Source organism: Clinocottus analis, unplaced genomic scaffold, assembly GCF_023055335.1.
Source record: "Clinocottus analis isolate CAN_PGR_092001 unplaced genomic scaffold, fCliAna1.0.p SCAF_2, whole genome shotgun sequence".
Lineage (NCBI taxonomy): Eukaryota > Metazoa > Chordata > Actinopteri > Perciformes > Cottidae > Clinocottus > Clinocottus analis.
In genome coordinates this window covers 11170969-11186580 of record NW_027175931.1, presented here as the reverse complement: position 1 = coordinate 11186580, position 15612 = coordinate 11170969, and the positions used below count along the sequence as shown (strand labels likewise).

General features: G+C 38.3%; 1 protein-coding gene across 1 annotated transcript in view; it reads left to right on the top strand.

Annotated features, from left to right (window-relative positions):
• The window catches only part of grik4 (glutamate receptor, ionotropic, kainate 4), a 266801-nt gene that overhangs the window by 59954 nt on the left and 191235 nt on the right, over window positions 1–15612 (top strand). The window contains exon 2 of the mRNA XM_068584583.1: window positions 11356–11541. The gene's annotated coding sequence lies outside the window, so the exon portion shown is untranslated. The remainder of the gene's footprint in view (window positions 1–11355; window positions 11542–15612) is intronic.

Below are 15612 nucleotides of genomic sequence, written 5' to 3'. Positions count from 1 at the left end.
ACCATAGCAATTGAAATTAACTCCAGTCACAGTTAAACAAAATGTATCATTATGTGACATTAATTCGTCTCGCTATAATATAAACATATTGTAATTGATATAATATTATTTAATGGCACAAAAAAACAACTATTGACATTGGAGATGTAAAATAGAAAATACTTTAGAATTAATAGAACACTAAATAATAAACAAAACAGTTGTTTTTAATAGCATCTGACAGAGTTGGTGTCAGTAACAACCTGTGGTGTAGATGCAAAAATTTGCGATGGAAGACGGTCTATTTATAGAAGACATGCATATTGTACTATGCATATTGTGTTTTATAAACATGAAGTCTTCATCTCTCAGAATCCATGAACAAAATGTTAAAGTATTTTAACAATGAAGTTTTTAAAATTTAAACTTTGTAAATTTACAAGCAAGTTGTATTCAAAAGATCTGGGCCCCGTTCCTCGTACCTTACTGATATAGCTGGAACATTTCCAGGAGAAGATGATCAGGCTTTTTGGTTCCTCGAAGCTAGTTTAGATAAATCATAACGGCAACACATCGAAATCTCAGCAGGTTTAGTGAAAGTTCACTGGGTAAGTTGGCCACTCCCACCAGACAAAATGCAGCTCCCGTCCTCATTGATGAAGGAGCGATATTAGTTATATTAGTTTTATCGGGAGAGAGTTCTTCCAGATCGCCAAGATCTGTTCTCACATCATGATGACTTGATATGAGCGCTATCGATTCTGCCAATAAGGACTTATTTATTTATGAGACTTTCTGGAGCCGTACATTGTACACCATACACTTTTGGATGTGTTGAAAACACTCATAATTATATGACAGTGTTACAGTACACCATACATATCATTATTGTAGAACATGATTAAGGTAGACTCGTGATAAGAATACTCATCACTGCTTCAATTGATTGAATTTCTGATTATGAATAATACATACATACTGATCCACCCAAACACATTCAAACTCCTAGTTATATGGTAATTCTATACACACACCTGCATGAATATACACACATATATAGTACATGATATGTGCATACAGTACATATATCCCAATAAGTACATGTTAATTTGTATACTACTGCCAGCAGACACATTTAAATAAATATAATCTGATTGGTTGGGGTCATAAGGCACTTAAAATTAGCAGATACATTTTTTCAACACTGACACATTTACTTATCTGATATTTTGCGATGCTTATGTGACTCTAGCCCGACCAGCGGAGGCGGCATTACGCTGCTTCCACAACAGAAAGTGTTGTGAATATTCGCTATGCTTTGAATGTGGACGCACCATTGGATTTTGCCATGATTATGGATTTAAATTCATCATATGCAGTCATGATCATCTTCTGCTCGGCAGCAGAGAAAAGAGACGCTGTTTCTCTGAGTTTATTTTCCATTGTGGCAAGAGAACATCATGAATTTGGCGTTCGACTTTTCTCCCTTCTGAAGAGGAGCGGGCACGCACAGTTATCCTCAGTACTGACGTCTGGTTAGAATGAACGAGGCCGTTTGAGGGAGGATCCACCTTCGTGGAACCGACATATCCTGTCGTCAATTATCTCGTTAGGTTAAGCTGGATAATAGGACATTTGATTGACTTTGTTGAGCCACGTACGTGGAACAGGGCCCTGGGGTCATTTTCTCGTCATTCTACAATGACATACTTGTCATTGCTGAAAACCAAGCATTGTGAGCTTTCTAATACACTGAAGCACACTTCCATCAAAACACACAGCGCTCACCGTCAATGGGGATACAATCACAATCAAACACTACAGTATGTTCATGAAGTACTTCATCAAGGATTATCTTATTGTTGGATTTTTCTAATTACCTACCAGGGAGCTCATTGGTCATATATGTGTATTAAACATGTTTATTGTGTTCATTGTATCAATGTGTTAGGATATTTGCTATTTATAACATTGCTATATGGAGAAAAATAATTGTTTTGAAGTATAACTCCCAGTAAACGGTGAACATGATCAAAACATCAAGACCACTGAGTATATCTTTTATGCATTTTTATCATATGTACATTTTTTATTTTAAGTTTACAAAGTACTAAAGAAAAGTCCAATTAATTAATGACATAAATTACTTTAATAGATCTTCTTAAGGAGAATATACAAGGCAAGAATAAAAAACAATTATTTCCTTCATTGCGTGTATATTTACTTGAAATGGTGATAGAAGAGTTATAATGGATTAATATGTCTTCACTTCTTACCTGTCAAAGGAGACCAAAAGTACACATATAAGCTTTGTGGTTAAAGCAATATTTCGGATTAATTTTGCTACGTGATTTTATGTGTTTATCTGAAGGCTATGGCTGGTGTTAAACAGGTAAACTATGTATCATAATGGAGGGATAACATACCTTGTCGTTGTTAATCTATTGAACATGATGGTTGTTGCATAGATATGATATATGGAATGACATAAAACCACCAAAACGGTCTAAGGAAGATTTTCTACTCCACACTTTTGATGGTTGGTATTCAAGATTCCAGAAATATGGTTCATACACCAAAGTTGTTGACATTTTGTATTTAAAAGGAAAGCAAAAATTCAAGCTAATCCTAAAGATGTGATGAAATATTGATAGGAGAAAGAGTATCATCATATTTCTGAAGAAAGGATATGTATGTGTCTGAACAGAATATAGTTTGTTTTTATAGTTTGTGTAAATGAAATTGGTTTGGGGCGATGGCCACAATGGAGCGTTCTACGTTCTTGTCTCTGAGAGCGATACAAGAAGAGAATTTAAATCTTGTTGAAATATTAAAATATGCAGTCTCGGATTGTCACCGGCATGATTCCCTCACAAACCCCATTCCTCCGGAGGTAGTGCTATGTGACGTCTACTTTCATGGAATTGGTGGTAAATTATTCATATTCCTGTGTACCCTCAGGGAGGACTATTGTACTCCAGATCATGTATTATAAATGACCATGAACAACTGGAGGAGACACAAACACCTGGCGTCCTCAGGTAAGGTTAAAACCCAACAGGATTCAAAGTCATGTTGCTTTTGTAATTCTGGCCACCCAGGGGATGGAAGCAAGGTGCGCTTGCATGCCCTCTGGATCGAGTACGTCTCTCTTACATCCGTCCCCTCTGGCTGGACAGTACACCTCAGGCCCAACTCATCAGTTTCTTTGAAGCATTGCATCAGTTGAAGATTTGTGAGAAATATCTCCACTTCTCTTCAGCACTGTGATAACCAGATGTCTTTCGAGGGCTGGCACCTCTCCATGTTGTTCCATTTACCCAATCTGTTTAAGCATTTCTTTTCTTTCATGAATGTTGCCAAGTTCAAGTTCGATATTGTCTTCTTAAGTCTCACCCCTAGGGTCAAATCGAGCAAATAGGGCATCTCTGTTAGCGAGAGAGAGAGAGAGAGAGAGAGAGAGAGAGAGAGAGAGAGAGAGAGAGAGAGAGAGAGAGAGAGAGAGAAACAGTGGGAGAGAGTGTGTGTGCAGCTGTTCGTTGGTGTGTCTAGTGCAGAACTGATTTAAGGCCCCAAGCCACAGGAAGAAGGCTACTCGACACTCCAGGCACGTCCCTAAAACCAGCAGCAGAGGAAGCACTATTGCCATTCAGCAGCGTCGACTGCAGACGCCTAAATGAGTCTGTTCTGTCCTGCAATACCCAACGTGGCAGTCCGCCACTTACTCAACTTCTTTAGCTCCCAAATTGCCCACCCCGTGCTGCCGTTACTTCTCTGTTCTCTCTTCTTGTTAATCCTTAGCCTTCTCAGCCTCTTCAAGTCTATCAGTCTCACTTAAATACCTTCAATCTAACTGTCCTTCCACCACACTCATGCATTCCTTGTCTAGCCTTCTATTTCATGTTTGTCTCATCTTTTCTTTACATTCACAGTCCATCCTGACCAGCTGCTACGGTCTGATTGGTCACTGTCCTTTTATTGCCGGTTCCTGGCATTATGATCAGAAATTGTTACACGGCAGATGTTTAGCTTGTCACTATAGTTGTGGAACATGTGAGCAAGGAAGGCTCTTCATGGTTGTTCAGCTCTTCAAGCCTAATTTGGATTTTTTAATCATGGTAAAGCCCAATGTGTGTAGTGGTTTAAATCCATAATTCTCTCATATTCGAGACTGGATTGCTTCTGAAAAGGTTGTATTGTGGTTATTTGGAAATATCTAGTTACTTCTGCTTTGAGCCCATTAAAAATCTCTTTACCTTCACATTACTCTGACTTCCCTTTGTCGTAAAGTCACGCTTGTAAGTCATACAATCTGCCACTCACTATCAACAGGAGGTCAAACCCCATGAAATCAGTAATTTCAAGTGCTCAAGGCTTCCCTCAGAAAAAAAAAAAGCTCTGTCTATTGTCGCCTGTGGGCGACCAAGCGCTTCCAGGCACCATGTTCACTCCCCCTACATGTTAGCTGTTAAAAGTTTCAAAAGTCTTTCTCTGTGATAACAAGTCAGCTCTGTGCTGGAGGTTTCAGGTTGCCGGGGTTGTTTTGAAGGCTTTCCCCCTGCCGACGGGCGTCAGTATTTGTGTATTAGACAGCGATTGGCTTTCAAATTTGTGATGTACCAAATCTAGCATTTGAATCTCAGATTTTCGGGAGGTGCACAGACTTCTCCCCCTTCAGTAAAGAAATGTGAAAACTTCTCTATAGTGACAGATACAAGTCAGTCAGAGGATTTTGAGAAATCTGAAACACTCTTCTGAGTGGACGAGATGTTTAAGAAAAATGGTCTTGCAGCGAGAGTAATAAATAACAGAATGATTTGGGCTTTGATTTGATTTTATCTGGTTGCCTATATGGGATTCATGATATCCACCAACTTCTGTGTGTTGGTAGCGAACATGTTGAGGAATTGTTTCCCCACGCCTGCATATTTGTGGTGTCACTGAACACAGCTTCTCACTTAATGTCCCTTTGCTGCTGGGGGGTTGATGAGGGAGGTACGAGTTGGGTTAATATCGGGGACGGCGTAATGACAGCTTGTGAATTTTATAAGCTTTATCAGTCCCCCCGCAGCCTGCCTGGGCAGCTCGCTGCTGCCTCTCATCTCTCCTGTGTATTGCATTGAATATGCCTCTCCAATTGGGGTCACTGATAGGAATTCATATTCCTTCATAAAATTCAGCGTTAGGACAGCAGCAGAGCGATGGCAGGTCTTAACACAAGACAGACAAACCAATACAGACATCAGAAATCAAGAAATGCAAAAATAACATTAATTATTCTCTAAATGATCTTTAAATTCAATCTATGATGACTCAGTTACTTTGCAAGGTATCAAATAGAAGATTAGCAGTCCACTTTTCTGCCTTGGCATTTAAGGGGTACAATTTCTGCTCAATTCAACATTTTTAATCCAACTTGGTGATACTTTTTCCTCCATAATCCCACCTCAAGATCAATCATGTATCTGTTCTGGGGCTTTTGTCATATCACAGGATCTTTAGAAAATATACATGCACCTCCCCCTCCAACCTCCTGCTATATATCGCACACTCAAACCCCCCTGACAGATACGCTTGAACAAATGATTGTTGTAATCAGCAGGCTGCCTTCTATGTGTGTGTGTGTGTGTGTGTGTGTGTGTGTGTGTGTGTGTGTGTGTGTGTGTGTGTGTGCGTGTGCATGCGTGCAGGCTTGTTTTGTGGTTACATAAATCTGTTCATACCATCACATTTTGTGAATTTTCCTTCCTTTGGGGACAAAATGCACATCCCCAGAAGGTAAATCATCATCATTGGTGGATAAGTCTCCAGGAAATAAATATAGGTAAATGTAATGTTCCCAAAAGTCATGAAAACACATCTGAGTGTGTGTGCATGTGTGTAGGCCTGTTTTCAGGTTTGTTTTGTCAACTTTTGATAATTATAGCTGCATAATGACATTTTTGAATTATTAATCGGAAGTTTTTCTTTTTCTCATCATCATCTATCAAATGTCAGAACATAATGAAAAAATCTTCATCTCTATCATTTTACTAATGCCAAAATTGATTTGTTTTTTTTTTAAACACCTGCTTAACATAACTAACAAAACCTACAGAGTACTACTTTACTATCAGAAAAGAGAGAGAAACTCAGCATACTCCCACAACTAAATTTATGATTATTCAGCAGTAGAATAGTTTTCTATTGTTCGATTAGCTAATCATTTCAATATATATAAGACTATCAAACTTAAATATTAAATCAGCATTACGTGTAAATTAAAAAAGTGTCTGACATGTAGACACGTGGTCGAACTGAACAGCATGACTCTCAGGTTGGAATCTGTGATAATGTGCCTGTCAAAGGCAAAATATTTACATCCCCTGGGGAAACGTGAAACTTCTACTTGATGTGCAAGCCATAAAATCTTCGCTTGTAGTTGCAGTAATGGCAAACATATTTTCCACTGAAAATATCTTGCAGTGTTGGGTTGCTATACTGCACTATAAAGGGAGAATAAATCAAAACATTCCTCACCTGTCACCTCAGCTGCAACAGCTCTTAGCAGCTGTCTTGCTCGTTCGCCCCAGTTTGTCCCTCTTTTCAGATTACCTATAGGGATTGATGGCCATGCCAAAGCAAAAACAGAAAAATCCATAGCACTCTCTTGCCCTTTCCATATTCCATTGATTTCACGGTGAAATATCAATCTGCATATGTCATGTACTGTTGCAGCGCTCACAATAGAACAACACGTTAAGAAGTAAATCAACATAAATCTGCCTCAGGATAGCATTTCATCAAATGGCTTTACGAGACTGTTTTGTCGAATGAAAAATCTATCCTATCCAACAGCTGATGGAAAAGCAACATTTATGAATGCACTTTTAATTTGCATGCCTATAGGCACATGTAAGCACAAACATGCATACTGAACAAGCCCACATTACACACACACACAACTCATCAACCCAGCCCACATGAGAATGAGCACTCACTTCACGGTTTGAATGGATAATTAGGAAATAGCATTCGTGGAAGTATGTTACTAATATTTATTTTTATAGTACTTTTTATTATTCATCAGTTTCCTGAATACATGAAAAGCAGCCGCAGGTAGTATCAGTATCCTAGAAGAAATTATGTCGGATCAGCTTTAATGTTATTTTTGAAGCTATACAACTAGGCATACTGGCAACACGTTGCTATGTCTTCCAGCAAGACATTCAAAACTGGAAGCAAAGCTCTGAGAGTATTTACAGCTCTGCTAATTCTGCACAGTCTTGTCATCTCTTATATTAATCATATAATGTATCCTCTTTAAAATCCTGATATATACAGGATACAGCGCTCAACTACACAAACAAATAGAAAATCATGGAATATTTGTTCCACATCAATACAAATGGATCTTGGTCCACTGCCTAACTGCCCACCAAGTCTTACTGAACTCGGCTAAAAGATTTTAAGCTCTCCCGCACACAAACACACAACTGCACCCAAAGGCACAACTTAGTCGAGGTCATGTCATAATTATGGAATAATTTAGGCTTATTGAAGGCATTAACCTTCACTTCAACATACGTAGTTTAAAATGCTATTCATTACATTTGTGTCGTTACATGATGTGCTTGGTCTTTTTTTACGTTATGAATTGTAAAACAACTACAGGCTACCAGTCACACAATACAAGTACCATCCATAAACAGCAGCAACATTAACTATCATCATCATAAGATATGGGCGTGCCAGAGCTTCAGTAGGGTCCAGGGTGTCGGCGTATATTTACTAAATAGTTGGCTTTAAAGTTGTTTGTACACTTTGCGAAGTTAATATTGCATATGTTCTTGTCCTAAGAGTTGTGTTTACAATGTTAGTTAAACAGTTAAAACTTGGTTCTGAAACTATATAGTACCACCCAGCAGTGACGGGCCGTGCATTTTCGTTTTTTTGTGTATTTTGTGCCGTTTGATATTGTTTACATAAATATGCGTATGAGGGGATGGTGCTTTGATCACGGACAATGCATGTAGTCCACATCAACAAGAACACATTTACAGTCACATTTAGTGATAAAAAAACAAACATGACAAAACAATCCAACAAAACTGTGGCACTAAAACACTGCACATGCAATCAAGAGCACAAGCCACGATCAGAAGGAACAATATTAACTATAAAATATAAACAACACCATAGATACATTAACACAACGCCACTGCAGATGTAAAAACACAAAAAGCAGTTCACTTTCCACATACTGAAAACTTAAAGAAAAGGTCCTCCTGCCTCTCTTTTTAATCAAACAGTTCAATGATGCGGTTCTACAGTTTATCGGTGCGCTTTAGTTCCAGTAACGTACTTTGACGTACTTCCAGTCCACCTACCTGGCTCTGGCACGTCAAAGAATATGCCCAGCATGTCAAACCAATGATCTCATAGGTTGAAGACTCTGACAATCACATTAATGTCCCCATGTACCTTAATATGCAAAGGCCAGAAGGCTTGAGTTCTTCCATGGAGACATAGAGGTGTAATCTGATTGGATAAAAGCTCTCCTTAAAACAAGCTGCACTGGAAGCAGCGCTGCAGGCTCGAAGCAGAGCAACAGAGAAAGACACGACCGGTGCAAAGAGAAAATAAGCTAATAACGAAAACATTTTTTAATACATGTCATGTATTTGTGAAAAAATATATATTTATGTAAAATAGCTGTCACTTTCTATAACTCTATAACTTTTCCTGACAGCCCACCACTGATACCCAGGGAGAAACTTGGGAGCACTTTGTCATGCGCATATGAGGAGCCAGGAATCGAATCGCATGATCACGATTAGCTCTACCCTCCGAGCCATTTCTATATCTTCAACTCCCGATTAGAGAGGTTTGCCATGCATTAAAGATATAAAACGTACAGTGCTTTTTTTAAATGATAAGGGCAGTAAGTACAATAAGAATTGTAGTTCTTCGGACTGTGTTCGACAAGTAGTAGATGCCGTACCTTTGGCTTGTATACAGCAGCCTGAAGCTGTAAGGCAGCAAGAAGAATGGAAGAACGGGGGAGGAAGGAGGAAGACGAAGGGGAAATGAGTTTGAGAGGAGAGCAAGATTCAGCAACAATATCCTTTCTGCTGCAGCTTTACATATGTCAGCACTTCAAAAGTTTCCCCATTATTATTTATCCCATATCCCCTAGAAGAGCTTCAAATATTCAGTTGATCCAACCTTTTATTCTGTGCCTACTGTGAATCGTATCAAGATGGATACACACATTCTTTAAAACATATTGCAAGTCATTAAAGACAAGTGGATTCCCCCTACTAAATAAAATGTTGAATGCTTTGAATGCAGCAATGGATTCATCTCTGTAAATGTATTTGAGCAATTGGAGGACTTTCAAGACAAATCTAAGTTATTGAAGTAGCAGTGCTATCAGTTTGTTGGTTTTCTTGCTACTGTTATAAAGTAGCACTATTACTCTGATTTACAGTTTTGAGTCAGCCAAATATAATGAGATCAATACTGCAAAGACAAACTGGCAGAACAAAACCATTGTTTATTAACAATATAATAAGGCCAAATATGAGACTTGAATATATTGTGCTACAATGATGTTTTGCTTATGAATAATTCATTCATTATTTTTCCATTACTAAAGTACATACTTTATGTAATCGGTTTCTTAGTGTGATTTATGGGATCGTAGCATCCATCAAATGTTTTTAATGGTGCAAAAAGATACTTGAGTGCAGTCTATGAGTTGCACTTTCAGACCTTCATTCTTATACGTTTCATACAAGTATGTGTTTAGACTGTCACAGTCCGAGCTCTGGTTGTTCCCATTAGCTTAGACTCCAGTCAACAATCCGGTTAAATCCAGTGCACTACTGACCTGAGGTTATTATGACCGATTAAAGTTATCGGTTTCACGTCTTCACTTTACCACACATGTTTTCTATTACTCCTTCACCCCTGTCCCCTTTGCCCTCTCCTTCTCTCTTTCTTATTTGTTTGTTTCTTGCTCCCTTTTTTGGGAGCGGGTTGTATTGTGTTTCAGCATTATTATCATTTCATTTTCATCCCAGATAATTCCTTAAAACTGGGCAGCCTACAAAAGTTGTGAAGGAGAGTCAGTTGAAGTGAGTTGAGTGACCAGAGAAGCCGGTTTGATCCACGTTACAATGTCGGTCTGTATTGCAGAGTAATTGAGATGTATTGCCCAACCATGATGGACGGTTATATTTTACAGCTGTTATGAAAAACCAATCTTGAAGGCGAACTTGTTAAGATATGGGAAGAATGATGCACACTGTCCTGTCTGGAAGACATGCTTAGTGTTCTTCACACAAAAATGAGAAAAACAGAAATACAAACAGTGCTTTCTTTCTCTGCTCCACACACCTGGCCACTGTGAAGTAGGTGTGCATGTTGGGATGCCACTTTGTGAAAGTGGTCCTCATTTGGGATCAGTTTAACAAAGGGTCTCGTTGCATGTATTGCTCTTTTCTAAATCATATTTTTTGAGACTTTTCAGACCTCCAAGTGGCTTTAATATTCATAAAAGTACAAGCCTGCAATCAGAACCAGTGATTTAGATGCTTACAATAATCTGAACAATTTAGCACTTAACCAGGTCAATGGTGCATTTGTGTGTATGTGCAGGCTTGTGAGTAATATGTGTGTTGTTTGAATGTGCTCACAGGTGGTCCCATGGCAGGCTGTGCGTCTGCTGTGATGTTTCAACACGGTGCTAAGTGTTTACGCTGGTCTCTGGGGAGAAATTTAAATCTCCTTTGAGTAAAGGTGCCATTAAAATGGAATGACATGAGATTAATGCTCATCTTGTAAGTGACATTGACTATCTTATACATCGTGGAAATTGCCCTGCAGGCCTTGTTTTGAATGCTGAAACGTTTCAGAGCCTGTTCAAAGTATTATATACTGACAGTATGAAAAATGTTGAATGTGCTATATAAAGAGGAAGTGTATCTAGCTGAGTAAGGGACAAACAGTAAAACAAGGCTATCAGCAAAACGGGGCCGTGAACTTTGTAACTACGGTTTACGGTGCAGATCCCAAATTCAATGGCTTTCCTCATCATTAGAAATAGGACTGCAGAAGTTGATACCTCGCCAAAAATATGATTTATATTGCAATACCATTGATCTAAAGTTGCTTTTTGAAATACATAGTTTACTATCAGCAGTATGTGTAGCCTTGTGCAGCTTTTGATAAGCTCCCATGTGGGGAACTACAAAAAAATAATGTCTTTCTGTCTCAGTATTACTAAAACTCTGCACAGTGTGAGATTGATTGTGCTCCTTGATAATGTCTCTGTATATGCTTCATAAAATCATATGCATCCTTAATTGTTTTTTTCTGACTCTCTTACAGTGTGTGTGTCCAGTGTTCGGAGCCCAAACTGTGTGTGTGTGTATACACACGTGTGCGAGAGCCAGGGGCATCCACTATATGTGTCTGTGAGATGAGGAGAAGCTAAGTGGCTACCACAACCACCCAGATCAGACAGCCTCCTGTGCTGCAAGATGGATTAGAGCCCCACACCTCAGGAGATCAAAGGTAGGAGAAGCTGTTTGGTAATCAACCACCACTCACCTGTCCTGTTCAATGAACGACTGCAGAGAGGGAAGGAGAGAGAGGCCATAATGAATCACAATGCGTTTAGGCAAAGGTTTCTCTGCCCGTCAAGCCGATGCACCTCCTCATCATTTGATATTAGAGTGACGCGAGGGTATACTGCAGACATTTATTCAACTTTTTACATGGTTTATTGAAAATGATAGGAGCCCACACAAAAAAAGAGCTATTAGTGATCTGCCCTGTCCTACTGAGTGTGTTTTGTAGATCACTCGCCACATGTAGATAACATTATGCTGAATCATTTTCAGCACAGATAGACTGTCATTTAAACTCTGTAACCCTGGATCTATTATTACAAACACATTTTGTTGACTTTTGTTCAAAACTTTCGATTTTTTAAGTTTCAGCCGAGAACAACTTTTAAAGTAATCGAAAATGTCTTGCCGAATTTAAAGATGATATGTACATAGAATACACAGCCATCTACACATCTTTATTTGAATGTGATCCTGTGTACATACATTACATTTAAAAATGTCACTCAAAGTAAAGACCTTACGCAGTTCAGTCGCATGACTGGAAAAAAAGCAGTGGTCCAAACAAAGAGATAATCCATTTTTGAGATTATTGAAACACTTTTTCTCCTACTATTGTGATCAGTATTGATCATTACTCGTTCAATCCACAATATTAATACAAGCATTGGTGAATGTGACACGTCCAGTCAAGTTCTTTGAAACGCTAACTGACTTACAGGCAGATTAGACAGGGTAAAGAAAAATAAGATAAATGATTTTGACAACACAATTTCACCCCCGGACACACTGAACATCACAGGCAGATACAATACTTAACTATAACATCATAACAGCTTCCAGGGTCAAGTTTTTCTTTAAGCAGCTTGAGAAGTACTTGCTGCTATGATTGTTGTCACTGTAATACCATTTCTTCAAAGATCTTTTCTTCGGGGCCAAATGGGGGTCCAGGCCAAATTTCCACAGCAACCTAACAGTGAACCGCTTTCCATTGTTTTCTGTGAGCGCCACAATGCGGACAAAAGTGTAATTTCTTTCACAATCACAACATTTTTTTTAGGACTTGCATGTGAAAATAAAAGCTGCTTATCGGACTATAATTCAGCACTGTTTGCATGAAAGGGGATTATTTTATTGAGATATCTTCAGCCGAAAGGTTTTCATCCGTCCATGTAAAAAATAAAATCATTTTACATGCTGGTTTCTTCTCCTATGTCAACAAGCCTGGTGGATAAACTTTCATTACTTTCTCTCTTCTTGACAATTTAGCAATACCTGTTCTTTAGAAGAGCTTTCTCAATGCTAAGTATCTTTTTCAAGAGCAAAAGAAGAGCAGTTTTCATGCTAGCTTTGCAAAATGTTCTTCTTTTGCTCGTCTTTGGTACTGTAGTAGTTTAAATGAGAGAGAGAGAGAGAGAGAGAGAGAGAGAGAGAGAGAGAGAGAGAGAGAGAGAGAGAGAGAGAGAGATTAAGCTGATTAAAACAAAAGTGATTAGCCCCGAAGTAACCGACAATTTCGGCAAAGGCTCAATTATGTTGGACAGACCTTAAGATGGATCAGCTTATAAACAACAAGCTGCTCATCAGCTTGTAATGCACTGATTTTATGAATTATTATACTGTATTATGCACTACTTTTTTGTATAAAGATGACATTTCTGATATATATATATATATATATATATATATATATATATATATATATATATATATATATGATTAGGACTGGGCAAAGCTGAAAAAAATAATCACATAGATTTTTCTGCGATTAATCGCATTATGCGCCAAATTCAACAATGAAGTAAAAAAGTAGTGTATTGCACGCTGTTATTTTAAAGTAATGTTACCAGAACAATATAACAGCACTCTGGAGCAACAGCAAGTTAACATACATACATATATAGTTTATAAATAGGTACTGTTCAGTAGTAAGGGCCCCTGTGAGGGACAAACCACTCCTTCTTCTGTCCATGTTCAGTCTGTTGCTTACCTTAAAGATGTATGTTAAAAACCAGCAATTAATTAACTTAATACAAAAGCGATAAGTGTTTTTCATGTCTTCTGTTCAGTTTTTCTTACTCTGTGAAAAAAGTCCAGTTGGCTTGAACAAGTGCACTGACGTCTAGTTGAATGAGGTGGAGATGTGAAGGACAGCTGACAGGTATCAGCGGCGGCTTTGCATGATTAATGTTCAATCCGGGTCCGCTGAGGATTGAACATTAAGGGTTGACCGCGAGCTGCAGGTCGTCTGACCGCTTTGCGAGGCGACTCCCTCGCACGGTGCTCGTTGAGGACAGAAACTACAGAACAATACGTGCTGCGTTCATGTCGGGCTTGAGTCGGCAAATAGTCCGGTAATGCTACGGAAGTGCAAGTGCCGACCAAAATTATTCGCCTTCAAAGTAAAAGCCCCCAAAAAATTTTGGGGATTTTTAAAAAAAAATGCAGTTAATGCATGATCAAATAATTAACGCTGTTAATCTATTGAAAAGTTAACGCGATATTAACAAGTTAACTTGCCCAGCCCTAATATATATATATATATATATATATATATATATATATATATATACATATACATATACATATATATATATATATATATATATATACATATATACATATACATATATATATATATATATATATATATATATATATACATATATATATACATATATATATATATATATATATGTATATATATATATATATATAGAATATCAGAAAATTATGTTTGTCATGCTGATCTACATCTAGTTTCAATCAATACGATAAGTTTGCGGCAGCATTTAAGCAAAACCTCACTACCTGACTCCTGCTCAGCTAACATGAATGTAACCTTTTATCCTACAATCAGATATCATGAAAACAGGCAAAACATGTCAGTATGCAATAGTCGTCAGTCTTCTTTTCCTTTTAGGGCCCCTCTGGCAAATTACTGCGTGTGACCAATGTTTTGTAAGACAATGCTGCTTATTAGAGATTGACTGATAGTAAAACTTTTAAAAAAAAAAGTTACTGGTCTAGTCTATATTGGAGAATGTAATTGAACATTTGCAGTGCATTTATTGCTGGAGCACACTGAGTACCAACGCTTGACCCCCCTTTCCCAGTCTCAAAGAACGGGGTATTTAACAGTTGTTTAGATTATGATCAGGAGATAATCACATGCACACAGATATATCTTGTGCTCTCTCTCTCTCTCTCTCTCTCTCTCTCTCTCTCTCTCTCTCTCTCTCTCTCTCTCTCTCTCTCTCTCTCTCTCTCTCTCTCTCTCTCTCTCCCTCTCTCTCTCTCGTGTACAAACTCCTCAGAATGTACTGCCACTTATTTGGCTGATGTCATATTACAAACTCTTTTGAAAAAACAATTAATATTCATATGCAAGATAACGCACATTTCATATTTCTTAAGCAGCCACATCCCCCCAGAGGCAGCTCCAGTACGCTGTGAATACAAATGCCAGAATACACAGTATGCTGTAAAGACATTGCGTTTATCTGAGCCACCGATGCCTTGTGGAATCTACTACTGTCAGAATTTGACTTTTTGGCTCAAGGAAAGTGGTTTGATCAGACGGTTTCAATTTCAATGCCCACATGTGCAATCATGCATGAGATGCAAGTATTGAATATCACTTTGGAGCAGATGGTGTATTATAGCCCTTCAGTGTGTGTCAACCTGCAGAATTCAATAATGCCACTGGGTAAATCCTTCTGCTGAGCCTTACTGGAAATGTTGAAGTTGTTCTGATATATCATGCTCAAAAAATAATCTTTGCTGCATTTTGTTTACTGCGTCATTGATGCTCTACCATGGCCTGTAGCGGTTTCTTTTTTTACCTGCTTAACAGAAGCACAGTGATGTGTGTTCATGCATTTGTTTAATAAGTTGTTTGGGATTGCGTGTTGACTGATTTCAAGAGTTGTTTTTAGTCTGATCCTTCTGTGTGCTGCTCCTGAAACATCCGTCTTTTACCGGCCTCTTTTCCTGACTGCTCCTGAGAAGTAGA